The following is an 18,392-nucleotide window of genomic DNA, read 5'->3' as shown; positions in this document are numbered from 1 at the left end:
TCAAACACCTTTTGTGTTTGGACCTGTGCTGGCAGCTTTTCAAAGGAATCTTGTACTTACTTTCCTCCCCCTTCCCACTTTGCATAATAATTAGTATGTGAATATGCTTGTGATTTCTTCTTATTTTAATACAGTCACATTTTAGAGACTTCAATATAGTTTGGAGCTCCACCGAAGCAGTCCTTGCTCCAAAACCATGCAGCCTAAATGGACTGGAAAAACAAAGCACAGCAAAATACCATCATCCATCATCCCTGTTTCGTGCAGGTACCAAGCCACTGTCATATCAGAAGAGATTCAGGATCCGTTCAGGCAGTATCCTGTGCCTAAGAGCACACTCCACTAGTTGCTTCATATACTGTATAATAGAAAGTGAAAAAAATTGAGCAGTAAGAAGTGTCATCTGTCCTCACATTAGATTTCATTCCCCTTCCCAGGAGTTAGATACCAGCTTATTCCCTGAAGCACCAAGTTACAATCAGATAATTCTGATTATTTTTGACATTCGTGTATATCCAATCCCTCTCTTGAATATTAAGTTCTTGACTCTGACACTGCTCCTACCAGTGTAATCACAGCAATCTTGTAAAGATACACCCATATGGGGACCTTCAAGCACCTGAAGAGTCTTAATGAGTTCAAAAATATGCAAGATGGATCACACAGCTGATTTCTGGATGGCAGGGCTAGGATTTTGCTCAGCATAGCAGTTTATAAAGTCTGGGAAACTGAGCACAGGTCTCCTCAGCTCCAGCCTCTCCCTGATTTACAATTACAATCCTGAGGAGGGAAGAACAGCAATCCCAAAGTCCTGAAGCTGCAAACTAAAGGATAACAAAAGTATGCATTTAGTGAATAATGCAAAATATGATAAAATAATGTAAGAGATGGGTGTGATGGAAATACCTTTCCCGAGGCTAAGTGGCTATTGATGTGTTTCAAACCCATAAACAGATTTGTGCATGTTGCTGGCTGAAGAGGCTTGGGGGGTGGAGCTCTAGGTTTTGTTGTTATGTCTCTTTACTTGCTCTTACTTATTGCTTCTCAGGCAAGGACACCAGAAGCCATGAGCAGTGTGTTCTTTTCCCTCTGACCTGGGATTAATGACAGCCATGCCAAGATTTCTCCATCCTTCTGCCTATTTGATGGTGGGAAAAAAGGATGACTCATCCTTCTGACCCCTTGGCTGTGGAAGGATTAACAAAGGAAGCTAATTCAGGAAAAATTAATAGGAAACCAGTTTTGGGAAGTGATTTAATTGTAAAGGGAGCAAATGAAGAGAGAAGGAATCACTCTCAGGAAGCAACCAAAATCCTAAATTCAAATACTGCAAGTACAGTTTTACATGGGCTTGTTCATGCAGACCTACCCTATGTTCTGTCTCTTGTTGGAAGCAGAAAGGAAAGCCATACATTGATGGTTAAATTCAAGATGTTGTGGGTGCAACAGCCAACCTTGAGGATGGAATATTTTCTTGCATGACTTACAAGGACACATTTACAACTATTTAATCACTGTGTATAATCTCTTTGGGAGATGGACACTTACAGCTTTCAGGGCACAATATGTAAAGAATATACAGAATGCACAGGAAAGAGACGGGTAGACAGGTAGAGCTCTAACAGCCATTTACTTGTGTAACATTTTTATTTAAACAGTTACTTGGTTACCCTCAATGGAACAGGACTCTCAAGAACTGTGGCAGTTTGAGAGGAACATTATTGTTGCATCCCACTGGCATGCTCCGTGATCTGTATAGCAGTGGACACAGGTCAAGCTGTGAAAACGTACCATCCAGATTGTGTACTGAAAAATACAAGTGAAAAAATACAAATTAATCACCTCAAATAAATGGGTGGAGGAGTTACGTTGGCAGGGACAGCCATTGTCTTATAATAATGCGTGTTTCAGCTCCCACCTCAAGGTGCACGCCCTTGAAGCTCATTAGTATTACAGTCTTCTCACTTAGGCAGAAAGTTCATGAATATTGGAATACCGTGCTGAATATTAGAGGGAAATTCTTCACTGTCTTCCTGCTACAGCAGCTTTTTGGGAATGCACCAAGGGCTTTTACCCTAAAAACACTTACCAGTAAGCACCTGGGTAGTCCCGTTGACTTAAATAGAGGCAATTGAGAGCTTCAATTCAAGTGTTTGCAGATTAAGACCCATGTTTGTATTTTAAGATCTTATCTACAGAAGAAATTGCACTCATTTACCTAAGTGTTTTTATAAACACACCTTTATTTAAATGAGCGCAATGTTACTTGTGCAGGAGGCCGCCATGCGAGGAGCGGTGGCCCTACCCTGGTTCCCCACAGCGTGAAGGCAGCAATGGCTCTCAGCCAGCTGGAAACCATCGATGCACCACACGGTATTGCTGTGCTCTGAAGCACCCAGGCAGAAGCAGGGAGAAGGCCGCCACCATGTCCCAGGCGGCAGAAAAGCCTCCTCGTGCTTCATCCGTTTGCTGTGTGCCCTCGCAGCACTAAGGCACCCGCCCTACAAAAACGCAATCCCGTGGAGCGGGCAGCCCCTCGCACCGGAGGGGTTTCTCCCCGGGAAGGGCTGGTGATGGTGCTTGGACGGGAGGCTTTAGGCCTCCTGCCCGAGGCCGGGGTCGGGCGGGAGCACCCCGGGCCGGGCCCGCCTCGCCTCAGAGGGGCCTACGAGGCGCCACGGCCCGACCCGCCGACAAGGAGGGGACGCCCGGCCTCGCCCGCAGCGCCGGGCCCGGGCCCTGAGGGCGGCTTCCACGCGGTTTCAGGCGGCCGCGGCGCAACCGGCACCAGCCGGGCCCGGGCGGCGGCCCGCCCCCTTCCAGCCCCCGCGGCGGCTCCTCCTCGCCCTCCCCACAGCCGGGCGGGCGGAGGCGGGGGCCGTGCTGGCGCCGCCGCCGCGCGATCCGCACGGGGAAGGTGCGTGTTTGCTCTGCTCCCCTCTTCATCCTCCTCCTTTTCCTCTCTCTCCTCACAGCGGGCCGGGGCCCCCCGCGCGGGAAGCGCTCGCCCGGGCTGCCAGCCGCCGCGGGAGCAGGGCTGCCGGCGCCCCTCCGCCGGGCTGCAGCGCTCTCCCGGGGCCGCGCTTCTCGCGGGGGGCCCAGCTCCGGCCCCGGGGCCTGGCTGGGGGCGAAGAGCGACCCGCAGGCCGCCATCACCGGCGCCTCAGCAGGGCTCGGCCCCGTCTCCTCCTCTTGCCGAGGCCTTGCTCTAAAGCCCTGCCAGCATGTGCTGGGCCTCCCCGCCCTGAAGTGGGGCCTCTAGGCCGCAGCCGCGGGTGCTGCCGGGCCAGCCCTGCCCTGAGTCGGTGGGCTGGAGCCCCCCGGCCTGGCAGCGGGACGTCGGGCCCACCGTGTGCCCGGCCTCCGCCCTTCTCCGGAGGGGACAGACACCAGCTTGGTCGCCCTTCAAGGACATGGACGCTCCATCGCGTGACAAGAAATGCCCCCTTACCCTCTCTTTCCTCTTCATTTAAAACCAAATATCGGCCCTAAGTTGTAGATGGCTGCCAGGCACGTGCTTGTGGGACGCACGGTCGCCATTTGGCAAAGCATGGTGCTCTGCTGTGATCCTGAAACCAGCAGAGTTGACAGCAGTCGCTGACTTAAAGCTCTGCCACTGCAAATGGATAAAACCCGTAAATACCAGATGGGTGCATTAGATATTTAAGTATGTGTTACGGCATACTTCATAATGAAGAGGTCCCAGCATGTAAGATGGTTTAGTGCTTCTTGAGGAGGAAATTCTAGTAACTAGTACCCATTAGATTTGTTTTGACAGGACTTTATTCTTCAAAGACTGCCTTTTTTCAAATTGATGCAAAAGGGAAAAGTATATGAGAGGAATTTTTTTATATATATATAATTTTTATATATATGTATATGCATATTTTATAGAAGTACTGAAATATATATGAGGGAGAGAAAAGTGAGATATAAAAAACCATGAAAAACTAAGTTCTGCAAGCTGAATCTGATTTTACTAAGGAAGCTTTAGATACAGAGGAGCCTTTTGAATCTAGTGGTTGCATCTAACAAGTTACAAGCCCGCTGGTAACTACTGAAGAGAAAATTCAAAATACAAGCACTGGATTTCTGTTTGCTTGTTGATTACTTGTTTCTTCCTTCAGACTGCAGAATTTTTGGGACCTGACTTTCCTAAGTGGTGCACGAGCACCCAGAGCACCTGCTCAGAGAGGGCCATACACATGCAACACCTGAAATCCTGATTTCTTGTTTTGTAAGCCTTAATTTTCAAAACTTTGCCTGTCTGGTTTTCACTCTGTTCAAAATCAGATTAATTTTTACTGTTTCTGGAGATAGTTCCACGTCTGCTTGCCCTTTTGTATCAAAAGACTCTAAGAGTCTTGTAATCTATCGATGAAAAGGAAGCGTGTGGGTGTTTCTTCTTATAAAGCAATACTTGGTATGACTGTAGAACGAATTCCCTGTGTGGGAATGGAAGAACTGCTTACATCTACGTCTGTCTAGAATGTATCTCTATTTTAGCTTGAGAAATTAATAAGATTTAAGCTAGGGTGACAAAAGTTGGCCTTGATTTTGCTCTGGTTATTCTTCTGCGAGGATGAAAGCTTTTATGAAAAGTCTTTCTCATGCTTACCTACTACCACTTCTTAAAATCACCTTCCGGTTTTGTCTGGTGCTCCCTCTGTTAGATTATTATTTTGAATAAAACCTCAAAACACTTCTTTCCCCAAAGAAACCCTACAAAGCCTGCCATTTCCATGAGAGCTATGATGTCCTTTTTTTTCCTTGTAAATTTTGGCTCATTTCTTTAGACATATCTACTTCATCTTGGGTAGCATCTATCAATTGTGCCTTGCAGTCAGTTTTGCTTTACCAAAACTTCAGTCTTTCAGGTGAAGTCTGTGCAGATAAACTTGGATCAGAGCCACTGCAGCTTTAGAGATTCATACAAAGCCTTTGTCTTACCCAATCTTGTTTCTTGGTGTTTAAAATATATATAATTCTTTTGAACAGCAGAACAATAAGATACTAAATCAGATAAGAACAGATTGCAAATCTGGGCTGGGGAAGAACAACCTGGCATTGACCCCTGTTGGGAGACATCTGTCAGTAAAAGCTCATATAAATTCTTATTTGTTTTATAACACAGTTTTGCAAATGCCTGCATGTCTTTAATGCCAAATCGGGAAAGGAAGCAAGTTACACAGTCTCTTATTGTTGATATAATTGCAAGAACTCGTAATACACATGGGATTCTTTTATCTATTGCTGCTATAGTGTATAAAACTTTCTTGTTTTAAGATTGAAAACTTTGTCTGTCATTTCTTCCTTCCTTTCCAGTTGTGGGAGGATGAAGATGAAGGATGGCAGTACATCTAAGAGATAGCAGCTGTAGGGGTGAAATATTTTGCTTAAAAAAGTACTTTGTGCGTAGAAATGTACGAAATGATTACAATCTTGAAGCTCTACAGTTCTTTCTGTTCTGTCTCAACAGGAAATATTATCTGTCAAAAACTGCATTGCAGTAATCTTTCACGTTTTTGTTACCAAATGTCTTCAATAATCTTACAGTAGTGAAATAAATCTAAGTTCTTTCTTCACTTGACCCCCAGTCACTTACATTTTCACTGTGATGGCAATAGTGAATTTTTAGCTCTGGTTTGTAATCTAAATGCCAATTACTCAATTAAGTCAGTATTTCTGACAGAATCTGTGGAGAATGCTCTACTCTTCTTTTGTTTCAGTTTTTCAGTAGAAAAAATTGTATGTCAGTTTGAGAAATATGTTAACCTTGTTAGCCTGTAATTTTTAAAATGATAATTTGGGTGCCTTGATCTTACAAGAGGCTTGATTTCTGTTTTTGAGACAGACAGAATGGACCAGTGGTGCGGGGTTTGTTGTTTTTTGGGGGTTTTTTTTGTTTTTTTTTTTTTTTTTTAATGAAGAACATTCAGGCACCCAGCTCATTTGGATTCTTTTTTTCCATCCAGGTATTAATAATAGTAATATTTTCTCAGAGTCTTTTAAATCTCATTAACATAGATCCGTTTGATGAGTTTTCTCCACAGTGGGTGAGAGAAAAATGTGAAAATCCCTTTGGTGCTCTTGCTGCCAAGAGGGATTTGATAGAAGTATCTAATGAACAGACATACGGATTAAAATGCATCTCTAAGAAGTTACTTATCTGTTTTGGCAAAATGTTTCTCTATACTACCCATTGCAATCAGAAGCATGGTAAAAGACCTGGGGTCTTAAAACCTGACTTTAAAAGACACTAATGCTGTTTTAGAAAAGACTAATTCCTGTCAAATTTATCTCAATTCTCTAAGATAAATTTTAAATCAATGATCTTTATGTTATAGTGAGAGGAGGTTAATCTCAGGTCACCCATCATAGACATTTCTTACTTCATAGGAAATATAAACAACTAAGATTTATTTTAAACTTGCCTGAGTGACCATCCTGCATTCAGGGCAACAGTGACAGTTTCCACCAGCTCAGGATTTGCCCAAAGCTGTGTTGTGACCCCACAGATGTAGCATCTTTTGCAACTGAGAATTGTTGTCACCCTTGTGAGGCCTGTTTTAGTACTGATGTGAGAAAACAGTTCTGGTTTTAAATATATGTGTGTTGTTTGTTTTTTTTTCTTTTTCTCCAGTTGCTAGTTATGGTTTCTGATGTTTTACTTAAATGTAGTGGTAGTGTATTTCTTGCTAGAACACTGTATGAAAGGGAATGAGATGAGTTTTCTGCCTTTCTCCAATTTTTCTAACTTTCATCATGTATATTGCTATCCTGTGCCTTTAATTTTTGTGGTAGTTTTTTTCAGAGGAGGCACTTGACTGTAAATTTACATAAGACAAGTGAGTCAAAAGTAATTTTGTGTTTCAAGTGGCCCCACAAAAGGGGCTTATGTAATATTATGCATGTGCCAATAGACATTTGAGAAAGAAATGTGCTTTTTTGAGGCCTTAAAATGAGATCTGAGCCAATAGACTCTGTTGGGAAAGCATGCACTTTTTTATCTGTAACATTTGAAGACCAACGCATAAATTTGACTTATCTGTAATGGTTTCCACTTCTACTCCCCACAGGTTTTGAGATTAGTGTTTCTGATCTTGTTGATTTTTACTGTTCTGAATCACAGGGCTCACCTTCTAGTGCTCTTTATGGTCATGTTCTCCCATACAAAACACAAGCGCTCTTCCGTGGCAGAATGTGAAAACACTTCTCGGAGTTCTAGTTTAATGAAATTCTTTATTGCTTTGGAAGCAAAAAGAATTATAAGTTACTAATTTCTTTCAGATTGATCACATACTGCAGTGGGCTATTAATATTTTCTCTTATGACAACTAGATAAGGCAGAAAAGTACATTACTAATCTCAGGTGATGTATTCAGTGCTGCCAAAAAATACACAGAGCAGACAATTCCTACCTCAGTGACGCACTGTGAGATACCCTAAAAAGAAAACAAAGTCAACTTGATTGTAATTACTTGTACAGTTTGGTTATCTTGAAATAGTTGTTGAGCAAGGAATCTCTAGAGGGTTTTCAGAAGCAAAAAAGTTTCCGGAATAGGCTTGGAAAATTCTGTGCAGGTTCTGAGTTACTGCCCTTGTCAAATTTACCTGCAGCTGCTGCAGAGATTTCCACCCCAGCCACCCGCCTGTCCCTTGGTCAGTGATTCTTACCTAGGTAGCAGAGCTGGTGGAAAGACCAGAGCTGTCTGCTCTTCAGGCTGCAGGGACTGCCACAGTCCAGTCTTCCTTCGAGTAGTACATCCCCATTTTCTCTTTGGCAGAAGCCTACTGGTGCTAACGCTCATGATTAATCTCTGCAAAGAAAGAATAAATATTTTTCACTGCATTGGTTCCCAGAACCAGCTTGCTGCCTGACCACATGAATGAGGTTCTGGTGCAAGTGAATGACAATTTGGAGGGCAGAGCCACTGTAGCTGGGACCTAGATGGACTTAAGCCACAACTGAACCAAATCTTCTGTTGCCCAGTCCATAGGCGGGTAAAATACACCTACCCTGATTTTAATATACATTACTACTGCAGCTAAGGTCTGTGATTTATGCTTCATTTTGGACTTACCTCTTACAGCTGAAGAGAAAACTTGCAGAAAGGGTGGTAGTGAGCAGAAATATCTCTGTGGCTGCCCTTCAGAGAGTAACAAAATGAGGACAGATGTGCTTGTTTCCAGCAAGTGATGCTGCCCAAGCCAGCAGATACATTTTGCTTTGCAGTGCTATCTGGTGTACACTCCAGTCGTGATTATTCAAAAGACCTGCCACAGCCAAACCTAGCACATCTGATACCAGTGGATCATACAGGGCTTTTTGGTAGTTGTCTGATTTTAGCCTGTTCCGGCAAATCTGGTGATGAGAGAGAGCAGAGAGTGGTCAAACTGGAAGAAACTTGGAGAGAATGGCTGATGCTGAATGTCAGAATATCTCTGAAAAGTTTGCTGTGCTCATAGCAGGTGACAATGGTGTCTTCAGCCTCACATCTAAATTTTGACTGGGACGATTAATTTTTTGTTTAATTGGAAGAAGAGGTGGTCAGAATAGTATGATTAACTTTCTGTGTTTACAGCTGGCAGTGGGTGAGCTGAAAACTCATTTGCAAGTCTGTTTCCCAAGAGGAAAGGTATTTCCCAGTGCTAAGTGTTGTTTCTGTTAGCAGTCATCTCATTGCTCAAAGTAGGTCTGAATTTTTGGCCCAGAATATTCATTTTGAGTAAAGATCCTTTTGACACTTATTTTGTGTTCGTAAGCGAGCAAGACTTTATGCTTTCTCTAATATGGGAATTTTGACATGGCTAGAAGTTATTTTTTTTCCCCCACATCATCTGATGTTATTTGTGAAACAAATTTGAAACCTTAATCATTTAAGCTTTTAGACTGAAAGAATCAATGCATGTTTTAAGCTTTATTTGAGGAGTTACCAATAGTGATATATCCTATATTTCTTTGATCCAGATTATATGGCAAGTTTTATTTAAAGTAGAAGCATAAACAAAGAAACATACAAAGTGAATCCTGTTTTGCTGACCCCGACTTTAACTCAGGAGATGAACCCAGCAGTTAAAAAATGCATGATATGTGCCTTTAAAGCATATCTGACGTTTATGGTTTTTGGCTGTTTTGTTTTTGTTTTATGGTGCAGCCCCTCATTGCGTTATGCACCATACACTTGTCAGTCCTACTATCATGCATTTACAGATCTCAAGAGTTTACCAAAATCAGAGCAGTTATGTTTTGGGGGAGTAGTAGTAAAATTTTCTATTTTTTTTCTCCCCTTTCACGTGCTACTTTATCTCCTTTGACTTTTCCTCATTGTAATGCTGGAAGATATGGTAGTTCTCCATTACTTCTGTTCTCAGTGTGTTGGTATTAGAATTAGACGTATTCAGACAAGAGTTGGGGTTGTTCAGCCTGGAGAAGAAAAGGCTCCAGGGAGACCTTATAGCGGCCTTCCAGTACTTAAAGGGGGCCTATAGGAAAGATGGAGAGAGACTTTTTAGCAGGCCCTGTTGTGATAGAACAAGGGGTAATGGTTTTAAACTAAAAGAGGGTAGATTTAGACTAGATATAGAATCATATAATAGAACCATAGAAGGGTTTGAGTTGGAAGGGACCTTAAAGATCATGTAGTTCCAACCCCCCTGCCATGGGCAGGGACACCTTCCACTAGACCAGGTTGCTCAAAGCCCCGTCCAACCTGGCCTTGAACACTTCTGGGGAGGGGGCAGCCACAGCTTCTCTGAGCAACCTGTTCCAGTGCCTCACCACCCTCACAGTGAAGAATTTCTTCTTTATATCTGATCTATAGGCTGCTATAAGGTCTCCCTGGAGCCTTCTCTTCTCCAGACTGAACAACCCCAACTCTCTCAGCCTTTCCTCATAGAAGGTGTGCTCCATCCACTCTAATCATTTTCATGGCCTCCTCAGGAAGAAATTTTTTCACAATTGGGGGTGGTGAAACAGTGGAACAGGTTGTCCAGTGAGGTGATAGATGTCCCATCCCTGGAAACATTCAAGATCAGATTGGACGGGGCTCTGAGCAACCTGATCCAGTTGAAGATGTCCCTGCTCATTGCAGGGGGATTGGACTAGATGACCTTTAAAGGTCCCTTCCAACCCAAACTGTTCTATGATTCTATGATGACTGTTTTCTGAAAATCCAGATCACGCAGCCCAATTGAGCAGCATGGAGACAGGAGTGGGAGCATGGGAAAATTCCTTTGAAGAATGTTATGTAAAAATAACTATTGGGAGCTTATCAGTATGTGAACTGTATATAAAAAACCAGATGCACACTGGATAAATAATAATTAGAGTAGGCATCCATCTAATGCAACCTTCCATAATTATCAAAATGAAACATGCTAACATCTCGTGTCCCTACAGACAAGCGGCATAAAGATGAAAGTCAGCTAATACTAGCTTTTATTCCTGGAAAACATTTTCAGCTGTGGTGAGGTAACAGCTGGGCTGTTAGCTGCAAGCGTCGCTGCAACTGTGGGTGGTGGTCTGTGCAAGCTTAGCTGCTCTTCTGAAAGCAGAAGGTAACTTTGCTGTACAAAAAGCTATAATCTAGGAATTAAATGGGATAATAAACTTAAGAAACGTAGGCTTCTTGCTAATCTAGCCTGCTCTCCAGGCAAGTTTATATCTAAGTATTTTGTACTCAACAAGTAGGACTTGTTGGTAAACATGGAGTAAGGGGTGTAGGATTAGTGTTGCCATCAGATCTGTTCCAGTGGATAAGTTGTTGTCATGGGGGATCAGGACTGATACATATTTCGTTGTCCAAAGCACTGTTTATGTCCTGGCCCAGCTTCCAAATGGTTTCAAAGAAGAACTTTTTGAGGAGTAACTCTATACTCCTATATTAGGAATCATGGAAAAGTGGGCACATGTGGTGAAACTGTCGTCCTGAAAGGATCAGTGCTTCATGAAGATGTCAAAGATGACTTTTTGGCTGCTTCTGAACAAAGGAATAGTTGTAACTTTATGTGAACTCTACCTAATCAGAAGAGACCGACATTTGCAACATCTGGATTCACTGAAGTAGACAGAGGCTCCATTTTTTCCTCATACAAGTAGCACCAGAGCCCCAAATGTTAAATAGTTTCTACTCATCCTGTGGATAAAGCTCTCTGAATTTTATGCAATTATTATAGTGCAAATATGTGCTTTTGAAAATCACCATATATAGCTAAATCAAAGTAAAGTGCTCTAAGTGTTTTTTTTCTGTAAGCTTTTGTCTCCTTAATTATTGATCTTGTGACTAGAGACGCTTAAAGGTAGTGTTCCCAAAGCTGTGCTTGTAGAGGGCTACTTATCAGGTAGGATAAAAACCAGAGGTGTCCTAATACCCAGGGTCCCTACCCAGTTTGATAACACTGTATCTAAATAACAATTTAAAGAGTGTCTAAATAGCTTCACATTTTATTGTGTTCTAGGCATAACTCCTCCATCAGACCCAGAAGGAGCTTGTGGCTGTCACCTGCAATAGCAGAAGGATAGGATGAGCAACTGGGGTCTGGAAATGGAGCTGTGGGCTTTCTGGGCTCTGCTTAGCTGAAGTCCCTGTGTGCTTCCTGAACTCAGGTGCAGGCACTCACCTGGGCCTGGTGTGTTCTTGGCAGTGGTGGTGAGCTGGTTTTCTCAAAGGTGGCCAGTGTAAAAGCTTCTCTGGAGTTTGGGAGCTGACACCTTTGACTTATGCGGTCTGAACTGTGCAGAAGTATTTAAGACATAGGAGGAAACTTCTGGGTGTTTTGTTTCCTCCTGTACTTTTCTTGGCATAATTTAAACTCTGAGTATTCTTGGTCAGGTGCAGTGTCAGAATCATGTTGGTGCAAACTCAGGGAGATGTCTTAATATCTGCAGAGAGAGGGCTGATCACATTCTGTCTTCAGTAGTGTTGCAGATGCTATAAAATGTGTGCCAGATGCAGTAAAATGCGTGCCAGAAAATAACATATATGTATTTTACGTTATGTATTTATATGTATTTTAGAGTTTACATTTGCCAAAGTCATTATCTTCCCTTAACATCACACTCAAGTACAGTATCAGCTTTTGTAGTGTCACATCCAAGACCCTGCTAAGCATCTGGATCAATGAAATGGTACCACGGATAATTTGGCAGCTATAACAAAGAACCTGTGAGGATTTTAAAGGATAGATCTCTATTTGTTTTTCTAATACCATGAGATTCAAACAATAATTGTGTTGAGAAAAGGGAGTTTCATAGTTCATTAAACTACCTTTCTTCTCACAAATATTTTTTTGCCATTTTGGAAAGCTATCTCCAATGTAGATCCTGAATATATTTTGGCAGTGGTACTTTTTTCATTTATTCTGAAGCTACTGTTGATATTTGTGCATGTTTGTTCTGTGGTATCTCTGCAGGTACAGCTGTGCAGGAGTAAGGCATTTATTTTTGTTTGGGCAGTTATCTGTATTAACAACATTATCTAAAATCTAAACTATTCTGTTCTCTTTTGATCTTTTTCTAAATACTTTCCTTGATGAAAAATTTAAAACCCCCCAACTTTCTGGAAACTGTTGGCTTCAGTTCTCTTGAGAAATGCTGATCAAGACCAATGGCTAATACTTTTAAACCTGAAAACTATACTGTAGGCATATTCTACGTTTAGCTTTGTAGACAGTTCACTGTGTAAGCATCTTACTAAATAGAAAATGTAGCTTATAATGCCATTAGTCCAATGGTACTGCACTCAGATATTTTAATTTGAGCACATGAATGGGATTTGAACATATAAATTGCTAATTTTCCTGGTGATAATTTCATGTACTGAGAAATCAACACAGTCCTCTAAAAGGGGTTTTAGACTCTTGATTCCACTTTGAACATCCGCTCATGTTTATGCTGGCAGTTTTTGGCTGCTTCAGAGAATTTTCTCCTGTTTCAGCTGTCTGCTTAGAATGGTAATTCATTGAAAGGTATTAAGAAATTGGTGTTCATTCAGGTGTCAGTTGTTCTTTGATTCTGAGCAGTGTGTTCCTCTCTTTCACATTAAGAAACAAAGGACCTGTATCTGGTAATAGCAAGGTGTATGTTTGAGAACTAAATATTCAAAATTCACTTTAAGTTTTGCATTGAGGTGCTTTCACAGGAAATATATTATACATCTTATACATCTGGATTTCACTGTACATATTTTCCCATGCTCAAATTTTGTTTACACAAAAATTGTCAATACTTATCTAAGATTTGCTAACCTATTTCACAGGTTACCTGCATGATGGATTTTCTGAGTCACTGCATGAGAATTCTGGAGAGGAACATACCAGCTGTGTTAGTGTGTGAACAAAAATAAATTGAGAACAGACATTTTCAGATATTTATTACTAGCATACCAGATACAGTAATTGTTTAACATTTATAACTATTTTGCTATCCTGTATTTAAAAAAATACCAACACAACTTAAATACATCTTTAAAAAGTCACTTTTGGAAGTAGAATTGCATGGCTCAGAAAAATAGGAATTGTCTTACACAGACTCACTGGTGTCAGCATTTGTCACTGCCCTTTCTATATAATTGGTGTGTTTACTCTTTGGTATGTTATTTGGAGATTTTTTTTTGGTTGTTGTTTTTGGGTTTTTTCCACTTTGATTTCCAGTTGAGTTTTTGTAATATGACCATTTGCTTCACTGCAGCAAGCTTTTGAACGGCTCCTCTTGGTAGTGTCAGAGAAAGGGGCTGAGTGGTCATGTTAATTGGAATGTCTTTCATGTGGCAACTGAAACACTTGGAGATGTCACTTCTGGGTTCCTCCTCTTCCAGTTGTTTGTCCATTTTGTCTGTCTGTAGTTGCAAGGCCCTAAAGGCATGTTTGTCTCTGTGTCTGTGCAGTGGACCCTGATCTTAACTGGGATTGTTGAATGCCACTTGAAATAAAAAAAATTAATATTGATAGATGTCTGCTGTCATAACTGACTTTTTTTGTTCTGCAATCGCAAAATTGTTTGATATTTTTTTCTCTTAAATGGCAGTAAACAGTACTTAGAAGTTAAATACAGAATCAGAACTGCCTTATGTGTGATAGCTGTAGTGCTCTATGATGAAATGTGTGCAGCATTGGGGAGTGGCTTTGATGAAGAAATGGTGTTGAAGCTTTCCTCAACATCAGAAAGAGGTCTGGTTATGCTAATTAATTTCTCAAAATTGGCTGAAAACCAGTTTTCTATCAGGCTCTTTAAGTAAAGTGTATTTATCTTGTTTACAGTCTGGTCTTTACCTTGGTTCTTTACATTTAAACTTTTTCAGTTTGCTTTTGTTTGTATGGTGCAGTGCAGTCTGCGATGGGGTGGTGGCCCCAATTGTACATTGCCACTGCACTGTAGCAATTTGTTTCTGATGTTGATATGTTGGAATACAGTATGATATTTGAGTACCAGTATTATGCCCTAGTGAACATGATGCAATCATAAATGACATACTTCATAACATATCTCATTGAAATTAATATCCTTTCCCACCCTTAATATAAGTAAAGAAATGTGTGCATCATAAATATTGTTCTTCTGTCAATTGTAATGAGAAATTCTTGATGCTGTGCCTTTTTCATATAGTTGTATTTACAAATTCATCCGTTGTTGCTCTGGAAAGGGAAGGCTCAGTGGGCATATCTTACAGTAAGGAGACAAAAGACTAGAATATCAGTTTTCTTAACAAGTCTAGCAATATGTTCACCAGAGTTCTCAGCTTCACAAAACCAGCTGAATGTTGTTACTATAGCAGTGTGAAGAACATACCTTTTCTTGTGACTGTAGAGAAAGACTGCATGAAAAAAGCTAACAAATAAAAAAGATGTTTAGAAAAGTTATGGTTATTTTAATCTGGAAATTTTATTTAGTAATATTCTCAAATATCTCATCATATTTAGCAATGCTGAATAATTATTAATTTGGAATTTTGGTGCTACCTATAGTCTGTAAAATGAGGTTGTAGGTATATGGAGTAAAATAGTTAAAATGGTTGGATACTTTTGAAAATGTTGGTCTTTTTTGAAGTTTTTAATAATGTGCATAACTTTTCTGAACTTCTTAAAATGAAAAATTATGTTCTGTATACAAAGCAAAAAATGCTTTGTATGTGTGTGGTCATAGAGGAGTATTATCCTTGTCTCGTATGGCAATGCTAAGAATTTAATTTAAGAGTTTATAATTCTAGAGTGGTATATAATATATGTAGGTGAGCTTATCATCTGGTGTAATTTTTGTTAAGGCCAGACAGGTCACTCCATCAGAAAACTTGGCTTGTTGCACTCCATTACATAATTAGTAACTAAGGTTACTTATTTTGATGGTTCATTTTGGTGAATATTGAAACCCTTAGTAGTGTATAGTCACCTTTAAAGATGAGATTTAATTGTTGGAAGGAGACACTCAAAGTATTTGTATTTTCTGGCCAAAATCTGGGGCAACATAAAGCATACATGTGTTCTGTAAGACTGAACAGCCTTCTGCTGGAACACTGCTTGGAGGAGCACCAAGAAGTGCCTGTGAGTGCCAGAAACAATTTGATCCCTTTCGGCTTTCATAGGGGTGACAGACCAGCCTTGCACTAACTGTTGTTAATGAAACTTGGTTTGCTCCTGTTACAATGTCCATCCATCAACTTTAGCAGCTTTTGCTATCCAGAGATACGGATTGATCATCTGCTGATAGCTCATACCTTCTGTTTTAGGCTTTTCCTGATATGAAGATATGTTTTGTCCTTTGGTCGGATGCAGTCTGCTAGTCTTTCAATAATAACGCAGAACGAAAGTATTTAGCATCAGAATTGCGGGAATAATTTAACTAAATACAGTTGAACATGTTTCCAAAAAGAAACTTAGTTTAGAATTTTGGGTGATAGATGTTTAAATATGGGGCCTTGCTGGCAATTCTTTTCTTTGGTGCCCCTTAATTTGTGGTCTCCTCTAGTTTTTGTGTCTTGGGTACTTCATTCTTTTCAGTAGCCTAATTCATCTCCTCTGATAAGAAAATACAGAAGAGGTTGTAAGAAATTTCTGTGGTTATACTGCCTCAATAAAAAGGTAGTGCTTGTCTCCTGTAGGAAAGGCTGAAAGAGAAATATGTGTTTCTGAAGAGTTTGTGACTCAATTATATATGAATTTCATAAAAAGATACAAGATATGTGTCTATCCCAAGGACCTTTATAATCAAGAAAGGTTCCTTAAATTAGTAAGAGGCCAGTAATGTTTTGTCTCAGAGTGGGTGTGTGTGAATACATTCTTTTTTTCATAAGTCAGTCTTTCTATACCTGAAGGCAACCTGTCTTGTTTTTTGCACTAGAGCAATAGTTGCGGACTTGAAGGGTCACCGAAGTTGAGCATCAAAATACCAGATAATACAATTGCATCCCTATTCTGTTATGTTTTGATTTAGTTGTCCAAAATAATCTTTCCCACCCTCCCCCCAGCTGTCTCTCAACTCCATCAGCTGGCATTAGCAATGTACTTTGGCATTCTTTGTGATACGAACATCATTGTGTATTTCAGTGTCATTGTTTCCTAACTGCTTTCCTTTCATTAAATATTTCTGTTCTATTCAGTTGTTGTCATCTAAAAATCCCACTGAATTCCTGTCTTTTGCCTCTGAAAAGATAATGTACTCCCTTTTGAGAACTGTTTGTATTTTGAATGCTCATTAAGAGTAATATCAGTTGATACATGGCCTAGGCATTGTTTGGCGGTAAAGTCTTTTTTTTTTTTTTTAAAACTTAATTTTTGTCTTGGCTGTCACTGCTTCTTAGGGAAGTAGAAGACTGATTGTTTCTGTAGCTGATACAGTACTCTGCAAATGGATTGCAATGTGATTTTTCTAGATTACTGCCATCCATTTTAGCAGCAGCTACTGAATAAAATTTTATCAAGGTAGCCTGTTACTGTTCTGAGGCTTGCAGGTGATGAAAGAGTTAAGCATGGTTCCCTTTACTGCTTCCTTACTATGTTAAGCTATACTACTTCCACCATACAGAGTATAAATAGGGTATGAACTTTTTCTTTTGCCAAAGGGGGAGCTATGGCTGCAGTGTGTCTGGGCACATTTGGACTTTCTCTATTTTAATCCTTAGCTTTCTTTAAACGTTTCACTTCCTATTCTGTCCATGTAAGTCAATATCACTACCTGGGCATGTATGGTCATACACTACTAGGTCACACTTACCTTTTCAAGGATTTCAGGACATATCTTCAGTTGTAGCAAATCAAGTTAGTTCTTATGAAGTTGGTAAAGGTAAAACAGCTCGTGTGTTTCCTTTGGAGTTTTAGACTTTTTGGTCCAAGGAGTACTTTGTATTGTATTCAAAGTTTCGTATCCATATTGTGCTGTACTCTTCCTTTCCTTAGTTTTAGATGTAAAAAGGCTCATTTTAAGGACTTTGTAATATAAATGATAACTTTGACTGTGAGTGTTCCCAAAGCCAAGATTTTCCAACTGATTAAACGTTCTCCCAGATGAGGAATCTTGACAATTCTGGAAAAGCAGTCTAAGGAATGTCTGCTTTTCTGCTTCACTCTTCAAGATCATAAAGCTTTCCCCCATGCCCCCGTTATCTTTCTTAGTGATGGAAGAACTCTGTGACTTTATTTTTAGGCAGAAATCTCCTCCTCGTTTTGCAAGTCCACCTAGCCTTCCAGCCATCCTACTCCACAGCTGTCACAACAAAGTTTCTTTCAGATGCTATTAAATGTATCAGACATCACTCTGCAGCATGCGAGTTTGTTACCCTGGGGCTCTTCAGTCTTTTCTCATGTTATCAAAACCACTGTGTGATTTCAAGGTTTCCTACATTCCTTGGAGGAAAATCAAATGGTACATGGTTAGGAAACTGATAGATACTCTACAGATTTAGCAGATCTTGAGCAATTAAGTGGTTAATATCCTCAATTTATTGTTTTCTTTTCTCATTTCCCATAACCGTGACTCTTGTGAACTCTCTGTATCCTTTTGTCTGTATTTTCAACTGGGATTTTGGGAAAACTTTGCCACACTGGAGAAGCAGCATTGCTCTAGCTTTGTTTATCCTTTTTCTGTTCCCTCTGCTCCTCTTTCAGTTATCTGATTGCTGTAGACAGTATTCTCATCGGAGAGTTTTTTTTATCCTCTTTTTCTCATTCTTTTCCATCTATTACATTTAAGTAATTTGTGTTGTAATGATTTTAATGGTGGTAACACCAGTTAGCCTGGTTACAGATTGGGTGTGCTAAAGCTCTTTTATATAAGGGCACCATGAAAGATGAAGGTCCCAATTGATCTTGCCCTTTAGCATCAAAGACAGACAAATGGATCAGACAATTGGCAGAAGCATCCTTAACGTAGCTGCTTAGCTACTATTAAACATACTCTGTGA

The 18,392-nt window shown here is 40.5% G+C and overlaps 1 protein-coding gene across 1 annotated transcript in view; it reads left to right on the top strand.

The window, feature by feature from the left end:
- Positions 1 to 2,878: 2,878 nt before the first annotated feature.
- Positions 2,879 to 18,392, top strand: part of CPQ (carboxypeptidase Q) — a 162,538-nt gene continuing 147,024 nt past the window's right edge. The window contains exon 1 of the mRNA XM_074815439.1: positions 2,879 to 2,917. The gene's annotated coding sequence lies outside the window, so the exon portion shown is untranslated. The remainder of the gene's footprint in view (positions 2,918 to 18,392) is intronic.

The sequence above is a fragment of the Strix aluco genome, chromosome 1 (assembly GCF_031877795.1).
Source record: "Strix aluco isolate bStrAlu1 chromosome 1, bStrAlu1.hap1, whole genome shotgun sequence".
Classification (NCBI taxonomy): Eukaryota; Metazoa; Chordata; class Aves; order Strigiformes; family Strigidae; genus Strix; species Strix aluco.
The sequence above is the reverse complement of the archived record's forward strand: the minus strand, read 5'-3'. Positions and strand labels throughout refer to the sequence as shown.